At 39.7% G+C, this 18,167-nt stretch overlaps 1 protein-coding gene across 1 annotated transcript in view; it reads right to left on the bottom strand.

The window, feature by feature from the left end:
- Positions 1-5,407, bottom strand: part of LOC130904892 (peripheral myelin protein 22-like) — a 39,401-nt gene extending 33,994 nt beyond the window's left edge. Inside the window, exon 1 of the mRNA XM_057817990.1 lies at positions 5,200-5,407. The gene's annotated coding sequence lies outside the window, so the exon portion shown is untranslated. The remainder of the gene's footprint in view (positions 1-5,199) is intronic.
- Positions 5,408-18,167: the final 12,760 nt, after the last annotated feature.

Below are 18,167 nucleotides of genomic sequence, written 5' to 3'. Positions count from 1 at the left end.
TGAACTTTGGACGTAGTTGCAGTGTCGAACCTGAACAGCTGGACTCGGCTGCACCAGTTAAGGGAAAAGGAAAGAATGAGAAAATGCCCCAGTGACCCTTCACCCATGGAAGCAAAATGCGCCTGCGGAATTGGCCATTTGAATGGATTTGGGGGGAGTTTCCAAGTCATTTTCTACATTGATGAAGACATTCCAGATGTGTTCTCAGCTTTCCAGTGTGTGTTTAAGGGTCTGTCGTGACCACATCGTAGCTAGCTATGGTTTCCTTCGGAGGGTCATTATGTCAGTCAGCCTATAGAAATATTTAACTCATTGGCTGCTATTGACTGTGCAAGATAAAGGGTCTGTTGTGACCACATCGTAGCTAGCTATGATTTCCTTCGGAGGGTAATTATCAGGGGTGAAAGTGGGCCAGAACGGCCAGGAATTCAGTTCCGGTATAAGATTCAGGGCCGGAACGCTGTTCCGGTATACGGTGCTTTGATTCCGAAAATATGACGGCAACTGTCAAAACGCGATGTAAAAATAAATAAATAAATAAAATACAAAGCTGCCACACATACATTTCATCTCCAAGAAGAAAACAATCTACCAACATCCGATTTAACGACACAAGTGTCAACAACAAGCATACTAAAAGGCTTCTGTAGCGTAATCCGTTTCCACCGATAATATTTTATTTAGGGTTGTTCCGATCATGTTTTTTTGCTCCCCATCCGATCCCGATCGTTTTAGTTTGAGTATCTGCCGATCCCGATATTTCCCGATCCGATTGCTTTTTTTTTTTGCTCCCGATTCAATTCCAATCATTCCCGATAATTTTTCCCGATCATATATATTTTGGAAATGCATTAAGAAAAAAATGAATAAAACTCGGACGAATATATACATTCAACATACAGTACATAAGTACTGTATTTTTTTATTATGACAATAAATCCTCAAGATGGCATTTACATTATTAACATTCTTTCTGTGAGAGGGATCCACGGATAGAAAGACTTGTAATTCTTAAAGGATAAATGTGACTTTGTATATTGTGACTAAATATTGCCATCTAGTGTATTTGTTGAGCTTTCAGTAAATGATACTGTAGCCATTTAACTGTTCTGCCCAAATGCATGATGGGAAGTGCAACCATGACTGTGCGTAGTGCTACCGATTGATATATCTTATCTGCATTGGGAAATAACATAGGGTGTTAAGAAAAAGATCAATTACTACCTTGCTTCCCCACATTGCTTCCCACGATATTTCTAATCGTAGGGAGAGGGATTGTAAGGCTTTAGCCAATTAAAAAAGGCTCCAAAGGCGACCAAAATTCACTCTACTCATTTTACGCTGCCTTTTAGGTCTCTATATAGGTAAAACGGCGCCACTACAGATTGAGCGCGACAATGCGTGAGTGGGTCGTGCAGCACATGCATAAATTGCGTTAAATATTTTAACGTGATACATTTTTAAAAAATGAATTACCGCCATTATCGGGATAAATTTGATAACCCTACCTTAAGCCTAAACTAAAGACCCTGGATGAGTGTAACATATTATGTCTGTAACGTTAAATACAATTAGAAAACGATTTAATTAAAAAATATATATACATTATATTAAAAAATGCCATGTCCGATATTTTTTTGCCGATTCCGATACTTTGAAAATGTCGTGATCGGACCCAATCGATCAGGAAATCTCTAGTTATTGGTGTTTGTGGTAACTTTTATTTTGCAAATCATTGAAAACATACAATTTTGAATGAAAATCAGTGTTTGTGTGTGTTATAAAAATAACTGACCAAAACAGTTTTCTTTGCATTTCAGTAGTTTTGACCCCCTCCCCCCCCAAAAAGAAAATAAATAAATAAAATTTCTAGCTCCGTGGCGACCTTCATGTTGGGGAGTTCCGGCAAGAAATGCTAGCCACTTTCACCCTTGGTCATTATGTCAATCAGCCTACAGAAATATTTAACTCACTTGTTGCTACTGACTGTGAAAGACGTCCAATTAAAATGCTAGCAAGTCCAATCCAGCCCCCTGGCAAGGCTGTTCTGCCTGACAGGCACGTTGTAGCTTACTCATACCGTACATACAAAATCACATGCTTTTATTTTGACGTTGGCGCTGTAAAACTGTAGGTTTGTGATTTGTGTGATCGAGTACGTGCACTACTGCACTTGGCTCACTTTCATCTCCGCATTTAAATTTGTCCATTTGCCCATCCCAGTCAAAATGGGTTGGACATCCAGCACTGTCAATGGCAGCCAGTGAGTTAACAAGGGAACTGACCCCAAAAATGGCCCCAAACCAACAGGAAATGATCCAAAAATTGCAGGAAGTGACCCGTTTCAATCAATCAGTAAATAAACTCTTGTGGTTGGGGCGGATATTACTGAGTCTGTTAGCTTGATCGCGGTGGATCAGCTTGTGTACCTCGATGATCCTGAAGGCTATGCTGGCAGGGGCTCTTACAACCCGGTAGGTTTTACCAGGCCGGACACACGGATGAGGAGAGGTCAGACGAAACTCAGACTGCAGATTGTTCAGACAGGAACAATCAGGTCTTTGGAGATGGACTTGTAGCCTTGAGATTGCCCATGCTTCCTCCAAATTTTGCTTCTCAAGTCCTCAGACAGTTCTTTGGTCTTTTTTCCTTTTTCCATGCTCAATGTGGTACACACAAGGACACAGGACAGAGGTTGAGTCAACTTTAATCCATTTTAACTGGCTGCAAATGTGTTCTACGTAGGTATTGCCATCACCTGTTATGTGCCACAGGTAAGTACAAGTAGGGCTGTCAAACGATTAAAATTTTTAGTCGAGTTAATCACAGCTTAAAAATTAATTAATCGTAATTAATCGCAATTCAAACCATCACTAAAATATGCCATATTTTTCTGTAAATTATTTTTGGAATGGAAAGATAAGACACAAAATGGATATATACGTTCAACTTACTGTATTTGTTGATTATAAAAATAAATCCACAAGATTAACATGAACATTCTTTCTGTTGAAGACATTTTCTTTTCCTCTGCAAGAACAAACACACAACAGAGCCTGAGAACAGTATCACAAACACTATTATTTAGAATGTTTGCAAAGTGTGTGTCGTGTACACATAAATGTGGCCCTCTACTCATCCTCCAGCCAGTCGCTGAGGCAAACCAACTTATTTACATTTTCTGAGAGTTGTTCCATCTATATTCTTTTTTAATTTGAATTCCCCACCCAGAAGGCCAACCTGCTTTTCTTTTCTTTCATGTTACCCACGCTGCTCACTGCACTTCTGAGTGGTGCGATGGCCCTGGCCGTTTAATTGTTATCTTTTTTGAGCCAGCTGGCTGCCTCCCCTCCCAACGTGACGTACTCTGATTAACGCCAGACGGGCAGACGACGTCACCGTCGCTGATGAGCCACCCGAGGAAGGGGGCCAATGTCAAAAACTACCCGCTGTCTGTCATGTATCCATTATGCAGCGCTTTGTTTACATTTGCGGCAATACCGACACTTGCTTTATGGCAGCTAAGCCGATACACGGTAGTACTATTAGGCCGTTTTGAGCTCGCATCCCCACGTGTGTTGTATTGTGCCTGAGTCTCGTTAACCAAATAAAGGCAGCGTTAACAAAAGTCATCTGACGTCTGCTCGTCATTTTACAGTCAACACTCTGAGAGTTAGCATTTGACAGCATACGTGCCGCGTACTTCCTCGCCAGCTGTTTGCTCGCCATTAATTTCACCTGTGCATTTGCATTCCGCGCTTGCGTTAAATGCGTTAAATATTTTAACGTGATTAATTAAAAGAAATTAATTAGCGCCCGTTAACGCGCTAAATTTGACAGCACTAGTTACAAGTGCTGTTAATTACACAAATTAGAGAAGCATCACATATTTCAAAAGGTGCCAATTCGGGCTGCAGCTATCGAATATTTTAGTAATCGAGTAATCGACTGAAAATTCTATCGATTAATCGAGTAATCGGATAAAACAAACATATTTTTGGGTGAGCAATTATAAATATACATGAGAAAACTAGACATTTCATCTAATCTTGAACCATTTTCAGTCAATCAATGTCTTTATTTTCGATGTATATTGTTGAAAACAGCCAACAATTGCATCTCAGATGTAACTAAAATTAAAAAAAAAAAGACTAATTCACTGCTTTCACTCAAAAAAACTTTTAGATCTTATTTAAAATATATATATATATATTTATATATATACCTAAAAATGCCGTTACGCTTGATAACACACATCACTTAAAAGTTAGGATTTTTTTCCCACGTGTTTCCATTGAATTTCTATTTGTGACAAGCCATTTTTAAGTTCTAGTTAAGTTTTAAGTTAGTCTAAACTGTAAGTCCTGATAGGATTTTGAGTTTTTGCAGTGTTCAAAATAAATGTATGATACAGGCTGTATTGGAGCACATTAGGGACCAGTACTACTTGGTGTTTTATCCAGCAATGACTACTGAGCTAAAATTGATAGTTAGCATTATTGAATTTTTATTTTACACCCTCATCACTCCACATCGCTATGTTATGTTAAAGCCTGTATGTAAGACACGTTAGCCAAGCATCGACAGTGGTCATAATTAATAGAAACCTAGCCCTCCGCAGGGCTAACGTTACGTTAATCTTATTTATTAGCGCTTAGCGCTCTTTATTAGCGCTTAGCGCTCGACTGCTTTAAGATAGCAGCTGTTTACTAACGCTGCCCAGACGCGGCCGAGTCTGTCATTTTGCATCTAGTTCAACATACATTTGATCTCTATGAGACTCATCAGACACTACCTGCTACCAACTAGCATCGTGCGGGCTAGTATTTAGCAACGTCGGCGTCCTTTGTAGCGGCTGTCGGCTGCAGTACGTTTTTTTCCTCTTCTTCTTCTTCCTCTACGTACGTGACATCAGCGCGTCCCGCATTAAAAGTAGTCCGAGCAAAACGTGATGCTTCGAGGTGTCAAAATAAAAGATTACTCGAGGTGAATAAAACTACTCGGATCAGTTTTTAAACTCGAGTTACTGGAGTTGCTCGAGTATTCGTTTCAACTCTAGCTGCCAATACTTTTGTCGGGCCCATTCTTTGAGTTTTGTTTAAAATGATGCCCTAATGCCAATACTTTTGACCAGCAGTTTAAATGAATTGAAGAAACACCCGAGTGATTCTTTACACAGAGAAGCCTGTTCTCACTCACCAACACCAAAATGGCCGACCTGCAGATCTGCACACCGGCCTTAAAGCAGAAATGTCAAACGTCAGTGTTTGGAAGTTCGCAAATGAGCCGCGACAGCAAGAAAAGCTCTCGAGCAGGTCGGGCGTTGAATCAGACGGACAAGTCCAGTGGGGAGTGGCTTTCATTTCTCTCCGCTGAGCAATGACGGGCTCCTCCCTGCGAGGCCGTGACAACACAATAAATCACACGCATACGCCTTGACCGCCTCTTACGTTATGTGGCACCGGCCTGATCCCGAACATGTGCTGGTCATTAGCCGCTGGCTTCCCGTCGGAGGCGATGTCATCCCGACGGGCCCGGCCAGCTCGTGACCTCACGGTCCGCCGAGCGCCTGGGAAGGAGATCCGACAGAATCAAAGCGGGAGTGCGGGCTGTTTGGAATTCCTCACCAAATTGTTTTGAAACTGACACCTTAAACCTAACAACAACTCCCAGGAGAGAAAAATCAACTCTTGTCAGCTCGTTATCAGAAGTTTTTTGTTTTTTTTTCATTCCAGCGCCATGTCTTCCTTTGACAGCAAACAGCCACGAATACATACCGTAATTTATGAACTGTAAGCCGCTACTTTTTTCCTTCATTTTGAATCCTGCGGCTTATTTGTTGATTTATTGGGGTTAATAGGTAACACTATATTTGACAGCGGCATCATAAGACTGTCAAAAGACCATCAGAGCTAAGACGTGACACTAGCAAGTAGGAGTGGGAACCTATTGGTACCCAGTGGCACCACCAGGGGGTGGCCAGGGGTGGCCACGGCCACCCCTATAAATTGGTTGGCCGCCCCGCTTGCCAGTATATCGTTAGATTGTTGTAGCATCAGTTATGCATTTCATCCCAAATGAATGCATTTATTTTGTTTTGTTCAATGCAGGGCTGTCAAATTTACCGCATTAACGGGCGGTAATTAATATTTTAAAATTAATCACGTGAAAACATTTATCGCAATTGATGCATTCGAGGTACGACTCATTCTCGCTTTGCCGCAAACAGCCTACAATGGCGCCGTTTTACTTATATACAGAGATAAGAGGTGGTGTCAAGTGAGTGGAGTAGATACAAGCATTCATTGGGGCCGTGCTTTTAATTGGCAAAAGCTTTGTCATCTCTCCCACAGCAACTATAAATATTGTGGGAAGCGAAGTGGGGAAGAATGACAGGAGTTGACATTTTTCTTAATATCCTGTAGTGTACCCAACGCAGAAAAGATATAGCATTTGCAGCCACCACACACAGTCATGGTTGCACCACTTCCCATCATGCATTTGGGCAGAACAGTTAAGTCGCTACAGTATCATTTACTGAAAGCTCAACAAATACACTGGCAATATTTAGTCACAATATACAAACTCACATTTATCCTTTAAGAATTACAAGTCTATCTATCCGTGGATCGCTTTCACAGAAAGAATGTTAATAATGTTAATGCCATCTTGTGGATTTATTGTTATAATAAACAAATACAGTACTTATGTACAGTATGTTGAATGTATATATCCATCTTGATATATCTTTCCATTCCAACAATAATTTACAGAAAATTATGGCATATTTTAGAGATGGTTTGAATTGCTATTAATTACGATTAATTAATTTTTAAGCTGTGATTAACTTGATTAAAAATTTTAATCGTTTGACAGCCTTAGTTAAATGTACACCTTATGCCTAATATATACATACCACGATAAAACAGAATTGTTGTGGAACTCAAAATGTTGACTGGACAGTTATGGACTATGCACATTAAATCATTAGTAACATCAAATATTACACAATACACCAAAGTATATCAGTAGCCGTGTCCTTAAGTCTTTCTGATAGTTAAAATGTTAAATCAATGGCAATATTTTATAATATTTAGTCCATATTTTGACTGTTAGTTGGCGCCATGGTTTGCGGGCTCGCAGTGATGACGTCATTGGGATCTTTCCAAATGTATAGCGTGTTCAACAATTGCTTATTGCTGCCTAAACTCGCCAAGTAAAATGCCACGATGTGCTGCTTTTGGATGCAATTTCCAGTCAAATGGAAACAAGGGGAGTGAAGTGAGTGGTCAAGGTGGAATTATTATTTTTAGTGAATAAATGTGCATAAGTGGAAGCTTCTCCCCCTTTTTGGTCCCTGTATGCACGTATCCTACGCGTTATAACTGGCGCCCGAACATTTTTCCTAGATCCTCAGTAAAGTAAGGGATCCGTCTATTTTCTGGATCCGACGGTCCCACCGCGTCTGCAATATTGGTTTCGGATCTGTCCATTTTTTGGATTCGTCGGTCCCACAGCAGCTTTTCGGATCGGTCTATTTTGTGGAATCGTCGACCTGATCGCGGCTGCGACATTGCCGTGGGATCGGTCTAATTCCTGGATCTTCGAGTGAGTAAAAACTTGTATTTGGATTACTATTGCTATCTTTTTTGTTGACGATTCTTCATGGGAGTTTTCCCCAAATCATACTAAATAATTAAAGCACTATGGCACGCTTCAGTGACGACAGTGACTCTGACGTGGACCTTACAACAATGTTGGAGTTCGTCAGGGAACGCGTGTTTGCGTACCGCTGAGCTCCCGAGTGAAGAGTGGTCAAGGTGGAAATATTATTTTTTGTGAATAAATGTGCATAAGTGGAAGCTTCTCCCTTTTTTGGTACTTTTATACACGTATCCTAGCTACCACACGTTACAATGTACAAGACATGGATTACACAAGGTGTGCTCTTTGGCCTGTACTGTATGTAAAACACACGGCAGCTCTGGATGCTAACAATCTACATAATTATATTGGGATAAGTTTGAAAACGCAATATGCTTACCTTGAATATCTGCTAATAAACCGGAGTTCCCAGCACGACTCTCTCGCATCACCAGTTTTGCCCAACTTTTGTCTTATCAGGTATTTGCTGCACGGATTTTCCCTGAAGCTCGTCTTGTGAACGACCGACAGGACTGTCCTGCTCTTCACTTTTCAGATCTGGTTAAACTAGGAAGGGTATAACCGACGACATGTTGGGAAAGCTAACGAGTGACATGCTGGAATTACGGAAACAGGACCGGTGATGTCACGCACTGCGATGTAACAAGAATGGCGACCTATCACTCAAAATAATTTTACAAATTTATTAAAACAAAAACATTAAGAGGGGTTTTAATATCAAATTATTATAACTCATATTAACATTTATCTTTTAAGAATTACTTGTCTTAAAAATAGAGGATCCCTTTAAGGTCTCACTGGAACAGCACTAAACAAAAGTTCCAGCATCATCACCTTATCCAATGCAGATTCTTGACTCTCGACAAGGTGATGATGCTGGAACCTTTGTTTGGTGCCGTTCCAGTGAGATTTACAAAGATGATTGCCTGAAGAAGACATCAAAATTCCCTCAGTCCTTGATGATATGGGGCTGCATGTCAGGCAATGGCACTGGGGAGATGGCTGTGGTTAAATCTTCAATAAATGCAGAAGTTTACATTAACATTTTAGACAGCTTTCTTATCCCTTGAATTGAAAATATGTTTGTCATTTTCCAAGATGACAATGCATCATGCCTCAGAGCTAAAACTATTAAAGCATTCCTTGGAGAAAGACTCATCCAGTCAATGTCATGGCCTGCAAATAGCCCTGATCCCAACCCTATTGAGAATCTGTGGTGGAAATTGAAAAAAATGGTCCACAGCAAGGCTTCGACCTGCATGGATGATCTGGCAACTGCAATCAGAGAGTTGGCACAAAATTGATGAAGAATACTCATCAAGTCCATTCCTCAGAGACTGCAAGCTGTCATAATGCTGTCTAATGATTCCATATTTTTTCCCTTAGAATGGAGTAATTCCATATATATTTGCCTACACTTGCTCTAAAAAATTAACATTTACTGACCACCACAATGTTTTTTTTAAAAAATTAATTTCTCTTAGTGTTTCTGAATGCTAAAGAGTTGCACTCTTAAACTAATTCATTATATTTCAAGCTTTTGAACTGAGTTTGTGCTACATGATAAAATGTCTGTTTGAGTGCTCATCCGAGACTGGTGATTGCATACTTTTTGCTCGGGGTTGTATTATGGTGGAAGATTTTGACAACAATTTGTTGGTTCCTTTTTAATTTTTTTTTATATATGTATATATGTATATATATATATATATATATATATATATATATATATATATATATATATATATATATATATATATATATATATTTTTTTTTTTTTTTTTTTTTAAAACATTGACACCTTTTTAAAACGATATCTTGATTCTTGGCAGGAGCATATCGATAGCCTTTTGGGATACAAAGTATCACAATATATCACCATTTGGATATTTTGTCCCACCACTACTAGCAAGGGCATTACTGAATGCTTATGACAGATATCATTAAGTGTATTCTGGCAAATTATGTCATTAACATACATCTGTTATAAGCATTCATTAATGCTGATGGCAGTGTCATTTCACAACTATGATTGTCTAATGACAGTCTTATGCACCACTGTCAAATAAAGTGTTAGAAAATACCATAACTAGCAACTGAAGTAATAATTAGCACAGAACATTGAATTTTGATTGTTATTTACATCTGTAGCGCTACAATGCATGCTAGGAGGCATGTTGGACAACAACTGTGTTGACAGCCAGTGGCAGCAGAGTTTGACTATCTCCCCCAAGGGAGGAGTGATGGCCAAATGAAGCTTTTTGAAGCAATGAATTTATGGTGGTTCATTAGGTCTTACAACAGTCGTATGATAGCGCTATAAAATAAAGTGTTACCGGTTAATATCTTTTTGTGCAAATATACCATAATACAGTGAGGACAGCTGCGGCTAATAATCCAGTGTGTCTTATCGATGAAAAAATGTCATTTTCGTGTCAGATTTGGTGGGTGGTGGCTTTTAGACAGGCACGCCTTATAGTGGGAAAATTACAGTCATTCAGTAAAAGTACAAAAAAGTACAGATTGACAAATGGACTTGGTAGTATTTTTGCGGTAAAGCTATGACTTTTGTAGATAAATATGAAGTTCCCACAAGCAAACTTGTCAAAATCCTTGAAAAGCTAACAATTAGTAGATGAAACATTTCGATTTCATGAACAAAAATGGCATACTGTATATCAACATTTGCCTGTATCGTCACACCTCTAACCACAATGGGAGTACAGTGATCCCTCGCTATGTCACGTTTCAACATTCGCGGCCTCAGTCCATCACTGATTTTTTTTTTCAATTGAAAAATAAAATAAGTACAGATAAGATGTCCCGAGCCGATCATGTAGTTTCACTCGCCATCCTGCTGCTCTTTGTTAGTCAGGCAGTGCACTGCAGTTGCTAATTAGAGTTAACAATGATTGACAGACGTTTGGGTTTGATCTTGCCAGAGATGTGAACTTCAAAGCTTCGCATGCGTCAATCATCGTTTAACTTGTTAAACAGTTGCTGTGGCAACTCATAGTGTGTTAGTGAGCAGCTGGAGTGGATTTGAGTGAACTCTTTCAATGAAGCATTTAATGAAGGCAAGCATTTTTCTACTTCATTCTTGTTTAAAAGAAGATAGCCAAAGGAATACCAATATTCAAAACTGGGGACCAATTATAGACCGATATCTTTATTACCTCAATTTTCAAAAATACCTGAAAAACTTTTTAACAAGAGATTAGACCAGGGGTCCCCAACCTTTTTAGCACCATGGACCGGTGTGATTAGGGTCTTTTTTTCACAGACTGGTGTCCTGTCAAATTTTGCACCCTTATAAAATTCTGCTCCCAAAGCTTTCGTGGCGGTGAAAAAAGCCCTCTTTTATATTCAGTTGGACTCACAATGTTATCCAGTGATGCTAAAAAAACTATTTACATCACAAACATACATGTGCAACACGGAAATGGCGTAAATGAATGCTTAACGACACGGCAAAGTCGTTAAGTGAGAGGGCTACGTGCAGTTGTTGTGTGCGTCTAACATGGCAAACGTAAGTTAATATTCCTTTCTTTAAAGAAAGTTTGTAGTGTGTACTTAGGAATCGTCAGCGCATGCCAACTTTGTCAGAACCACCGCAATGTGCGGCAGAAAAATACAGCAAATATAAAATAGTATTTGTTTTTAGCCCCGTCGTGTTAAGTGCAGGGAAAAAAATACAACTCACCCGTTGAATCAGTGGGAGCCCTGAGTTTGTTTCGTTGAGACGAGATGGTCCCGAGATGGGAGAGTGAGAGAAGCTAGCATCACAAATACACGATGTTGGAAATTATAGCACAGTTTTCAGCGCACTCCTAGCGATGTCAGGATATTCCGAAATGACTTTAATCCAGAACTTCGGCAGAGTTGTTGTCTCAAATGTACGTTTAAGTCGCCGTGATTTGCGATCTCTTCAAGCTGATATTCCTGTTCCTGACATGCTCGAATCACTCTGGTTATTCACATACGGGTCACGAATTCACTCCTTTGCAGTTCGTGGGTCTTTAGTGATTGGGAAGTAGCATGAATTTTGTTTTCTTCGAGGCTGTAGGCGCATCTTCTAGCTCGTCAGGTTCCCTTTTCCCCATAAAAAGTCTGTCCAAAGACGTCTGTTATTCAGTCATTCTAGTGTGGGGACTAATTATTTCCGGGAAGAAATGTGATTGGCGAGGACCTACGTCATACGTTATTATCGAGTCCAAGCGCGCATAGATATACAAAACGAGATTTAGTGCTAACAGCCCAATCAATGCATTTCTATGACGACCTCCTATCCTGTAGTTGTATATCTAGAGTAGACAGGGATATTGGTGTGTTAAGCGGCACAGACCAAAGTCAATTGGCCAGAATGCAGTCGTTAATAAATTATTTATTATTTCTGCGCGGCCTGGTACCAAATGCGCCACGGACCGGTACCGGTCCGCGGCCCGGTCGTTGGGGACCCCTGGTTTAACGTGTTAAACAGTTGCTGTGGCAACTCATTGTGTGAAAGTGAGCAACAGGAGCAGATTGGAGTGGACTCGCTCAATGAAGCGTTACTAAACGCAAGCATTTTTCTACTTTATTCTTGTTTAAAAATAATTCAGTGGGACAATAACATATTTAAAACTTATCATAGTTATTATTTGAAGGGCTTGAAAACATTTATTAAAATATCTATATACATCAGCTTTTATTATACTTTGGGAAGAAAAAGTAAAAAAAACTAGGGCTGTCAAAATTATTGCGTTAACAAGCGGTAATTAATTTTTTTAAATCAATCACGTTAAAATATTTAACGCCATTAACGCACATGCCCCGCCAAACAGACTAAAATGACAGTACAGTGTAATGTCCACTTGTTACTTGTTTTTTGGTGTTTGGCGCCCTCTGGTGGCGCTTGGGTCCAACTGATTTTATGGGTTAGTACCATGAGTGAACATGGTGTAATTACTGACATCAACAATGGCGAGCTACTAGTTTATTTTTTGATTGAAATTTTTTTTAAATTTTAATAAAACAAAAACAATAAGTGGGGTTTCAATATAACATTTCTATAACTTGTACTAACATTTATCTTTTAAGAACTACAAGTCTTTCTATCCATGGATCGCTTTAAGATAATGTTAGTAATGCTAATGCAATCTTGTTGATTTATTGTTATAACAAACAAATACAGTTCTTATGTACCGTAATGTTGAATGTATATATCCGTCTTGTGTCTTATCTTAACATTTCAACAATAATTTACAGAAAAATATGCCATATTTTAAAGATGGTTTGAATTGCGATTAATTACGATTAATTAATTTTTAAGCAATAATTAACTCGATTAAAAATTATAATCGTTTGACAGACCTAAAAAAAAAAAAACATCTTATGTGTATCTCTGTCCAATGCTAAATCTGATCAAATACATTGAACAAACAAAAAAAACAAAAAAAAACAAAAAAAAAAATGGGGGGTTGGGATGGGGGCGCTACTTCACGGTAAATTGCAAACATGTAAATTAACTGTTGTTCGGTAAATATAGTGCTTTCCTGGAAAAAAGCTCAATTTTCTCCATTCAAATTCCTGGAAATTGGTTTCTTTTCTTTTTTTGCATGAGATTTACACCTCTCTAACTAAGATGGCACGGTATTTTCTCAGCATCCCGCCTACCCACACACAAAGGCACAATGCCACCCCAGTGTGTGGATGCGTACGGCAGCATAGATGCATTCCATTGCGGGGGTGCAACAACAGCATCAGTGTTTTTCAATGAGCTGCTACTTTGATACAGTGCTTTTACTACCTCCTCATCTTGTTTATCAACACAATATCTCTCTGTTTAGATTATACCACACACACACACCCCTCTTTCCCTTTCCCTGAACTTTTATGAGGGTGAGATAAGGTGTTTTCTTACAATTCAGTATAAATTTGTTTATTTAATTTCATTATTTTTTTCAAATGTTGAAAAATAGGTTTCATATAAGCAAACAGGGTGAGTCCATCATTTTGTAAGCAAAGTATTTCGAATAAAAGGAATAAGTTTGCGTTTTGGTGACCAAAACATGTTTTCGTGGCAAAAAAATGGCATGTGATTTATGTCTGTTTGCGACGAATAGGGAATGGGACGTACTACGTCACTGTTTGGCTAGGCCGCCATGCTGGTAATATCCTTACTTCCGGTCCAGCAGACTCAACGGGGATTGAAAAGTGTGGTAGTGCTAAGCTAATTTCTTCGGTGTATTAGAAAGAAAATATGGGTGTTTATTGTTGTGTTACCGGGTGCAACAGTGTCTCCTGCGACAAAAAAAAGGGCGAGGAAAACTGGACTCACTTTTCACCGTTTTCCTGCATGGAGGACCAAATATCAGATCACGAAGGCACGACGGATGGCTGGGTTGCAGCGGTTCGTCGGAAAAGCATTTCATTGATCATATTTCTGCTGGAATGAGAGTGTGTTCCCGTCATCTCTACTCTTGTAAGTTGAACGATTTATCCACTGTTTTGGTTTCAATACGTTTTTTTTTTTGTTTTTTTTGTTTTTTACCGTTGTGTAAATCTGCCTCGGTAGCAATGCTCACCTACTACGACTCACCTACCTGTTGTGTTCCTAGGTAAACCTGCTGACAAGACATCCCGATTGGTCACCATCTCCCTTCTTGGATTATTTGACAAAGAAAATTTGTTCAATTGAGTGGTTAAATTGTCTAATTGGATTAGAAAAAAAGATTCGAATTAAATTTTGGTGCTTCGAGTATTCGTTTAATTAAACTGGTGTTGTAATGGTTTGTTTTGAAAGTGTTTGCATTTATCTTTATTGATTTGGGTGGATACACGGCCCTCAAGTCTACCTCATTTCACATCTGCTCCCTGTTAAGAACAACATAAGTTTTTGTTTGAGCTAATGATTTTTTAATGCATTTGTAACTTAGTTTAAAGGTATATTTAGCCATTTTTGAGGGAATATGTGTCTGAGCCATTTGTTAAGAGCATTGTAAAAACGTGTTAGCATTTTATAGCATTTAAGCTAGCGGACTTTTGTTATGTAAGTTAGCCAATTGTTATTTTGCTGTACATACAGTGCCTTGCAAAAGTATTCGGCCCCCTTGAATCTTGCAACCTTTCGCCACATTTCAGGCTTCAAACATAAAGATATGAAATTTAATTTTTTTGTCAAGAATCAACAACAAGTGGGACACAATCGTGAAGTGGAACAACATTTATTGGATAATTTAAACTTTTTTAACAAATAAAAAACTGAAAAGTGGGGCGTGCAATATTATTCGGCCCCTTTACTTTCAGTGCAGCAAACTCACTCCAGAAGTTCAGTGAGGATCTCTGAATGATCCAATGTTGTCCTAAATGACCGATGATGATAAATAGAATCCACCTGTGTGTAATCAAGTCTCCGTATAAATGCACCTGCTCTGTGATAGTCTCAGGGTTCTGTTTAAAGTGCAGAGAGCATTACGAAAACCAAGGAACACACCAGGCAGGTCCGAGATACTGTTGTGGAGAAGTTTAAAGCCGGATTTGGATACAAAAAGATTTCCCAAGCTTTAAACATCTCAAGGAGCACTGTGCAAGCCATCATATTGAAATGGAAGGAGCATCAGACCACTGCAAATCTACCAAGACCCGGCCGTCCTTCCAAACTTTCTTCTCAAACAAGGAGAAAACTGATCAGAGATGCAGCCAAGAGGCCCATGATCACTCTGGATGAACTGCAGAGATCTACAGCTGAGGTGGGAGAGTCTGTCCATAGGACAACAATCAGTCGTACACTGCACAAATCTGGCCTTTATGGAAGAGTGGCAAGAAGAAAGCTATTTCTCAAAGATATCCATAAAAAGTCTCGTTTAAAGTTTGCCACAAGCCACCTGGGAGACACACCAAACATGTGGAAGAAGGTGCTCTGGTCAGATGAAACCAAAATTGAACTTTTTGGCCACAATGCAAAACGATATGTTTGGCGTAAAACCAACACAGCTCATCACCCTGAACACACCATCCCCACTGTCAAACATGGTGGTGGCAGCATCATGGTTTGGGCCTGCTTTTCTTCAGCAGGGACAGGGAAGATGGTTAAAATTGATGGGAAGATGGATGCAGCCAAATACAGCAACATTCTGGAAGAAAACCTGTTGGTATCTGCACAAGACCTGAGACTGGGACAGAGATTTATCTTCCAACAGGACAATGATCCAAAACATAAAGCCAAATCTACAATGGAATGGTTAAAAAATAAATGTATCCAGGTGTTAGAATGGCCAAGTCAAAGTCCAGACCTGAATCCAATCGAGAATCTGTGGAAACAGCTGAAGACTGCTGTTCACAAACACTCTCCATCCAACTTCACTGAGCTCGAGCTGTTTTGCAAGGAAGAATGGGCAAGAATGTCAGTCTCTCGATGTGCAAAACCGATAGAAACATACCCCAAGCGACTTGCAGCTGTAATTGGAGCAAAAGGTGGCGCTACAAAGTATTAACGCAAGGGGGCCGAAAAATATTGCACGCCCCACTTTTCAGTTTTTTATTTGTTAAAAAAGTTTAAATTATCCAATAAATTTTGTTCCACTTCACGATTGTGTCCAACTTGTTGTTGATTCTTGACAAAAAAATTAAATTTTATATCTTTATGTTTGAAGCCTGAAATGTGGCGAAAGGTTGCAAGGTTCACGGGGGCCGAATACTTTTGCAAGGCACAGTAGATCCTCTTTTTTTGATACAGTGGGGCAAATAAGTATTTAGTCAACCACTAATTGTGCAAGTTCTCCTACTTGAAAATATTACAGAGGCCTGTAATTGTCAACATGGGTAAACCTCAACCATGAGAGACAGAATGTGGAAAAAAAACAGAAAATCACATTGTTTGATTTTTAAAGAATTTATCAGAAAATCATGGTGGAAAATAAGTATTTGGTCAATACCAAAAGTTCATCTCAATACTTTGTTATGTACCCTTTGTTGGCAATAATGGAGGCCAAACGTTTTCTGTAACTCTTCACAAGCTTTTCACTGTTGCTGGTATTTTGGCCCATTCCTCCATGCAGATCTCCGCTAGAGCAGTGATGTTTCGGGGCTGTCGTTGGGCAACACGGACTTTCAACTCCCTCCACAGATTTTCTATGGGGGTGAGATCTGGAGACTGGCTCGGCCACTCCAGGACCTTGAAATGCTTCTTACGAAGCCACACCTTTGCTGCCTTGGCTGTGTGTTTGGGATCGTTGTCATGCTGAAAGACTCAGCCACTTCTTATCTTCAATGCCCTTGCTGATGGAGGGAGATTTTCACTCAAAATCTCTCGATACATGGCCCCATTCATTCTTTCCTTTACACGGATCAGTCGTCCTGGTCCCTTTGCAGAAAAACAGTCCCAAAGCATGATGTTTCCACCTTCATGCTTCACAGTGGGTATGGTGTTCTTCAGATGCAATTCAGTATTCTTTCTTCTCCAAACACAAGAACCTTTGTTTCTACCAAAAAGTTCTATTTTGGTTTCATCTGACCATAACACATTCTCCCAGTCCTCTTCTGGATCATCCAAATGCTCTCTAGCAAACTGCAGACGGGCCTGGACGTGCACTTCCTTCAGCTGGGGGACACATCTGACAGTGCAGGATTTGAGTCCCTGGCGGCGCATTGTGTTACTGATAGTACTCTTTGTTACTGTGGTCCCAGCTCTCTGTAGGTCATTCACTAGGTCCCCCCGTGTGGTCCTGGGATTTTTGCTCACCGTTCTTGTTATCATTTTGACGTCACGGGGTGAGATCTTGCACGGAGCCCCAGATCGAGGGAGATTATCAGTGGTCTTGTATGTCTTCCATATTCTAATAATTGCTCCCACAGTAGATTTCTTTACACCAAGCGTTTTACGTATTGCACATTCAGTCTTCCCAGCCTGGTGCAGGTCTACAATTTTGTCTCTGGTGTCCTTTGACAGCTCTTTGGTCTTGGCCATAGTGGAGTTTGGAGTGTGACTGACTGAGGTTGTGGACAGGTGTCTTTTATACTGATAGAGTTAAAACAGGTGCCAGTAATACAGGTAACGAGTGGAGCTTCGTTAGAAGAAGTTAGACCTCTTTGACAGCCAGAAATTTTGCTTGTTTGTAGGTGACCAAATACTAACTTTCCACTCTAATTTGGAAATAAATTCTTTAAAAATCAAACAATGTGATTTTCTGTTTTTTTTCTTCCTCCACATTCTGCCTGTCATGGTTGAGGTTTACCCATGTTGACAATTACAGGCCTCTCTAATCTTTTCGAGTAGGAGAATTTGCACAATTGGTGGTTGACTAAATACTTATTTGCCCCACTGTTGTGAGGCTCAGCTCAGGTATTTAAATGTTTTATGTTCCTTATCCGATTACTCAATTATTCAAACTAAATAGTTCATTGATTAATTAACTACTAAAATAATCAATAGCTGCAGCCCCTATTTCGAATGAACGAAATGGATTGGGCGTTGAGCACCATCAATGGCAGCCTTAGAGTTAGCAACTTGTTGCCCCCCCCCC

Source organism: Corythoichthys intestinalis, chromosome 16 (genome assembly GCF_030265065.1).
Source record: "Corythoichthys intestinalis isolate RoL2023-P3 chromosome 16, ASM3026506v1, whole genome shotgun sequence".
NCBI lineage: Eukaryota > Metazoa > Chordata > Actinopteri > Syngnathiformes > Syngnathidae > Corythoichthys > Corythoichthys intestinalis.
This window is presented reverse-complemented; position numbering and strand designations above follow the sequence as displayed.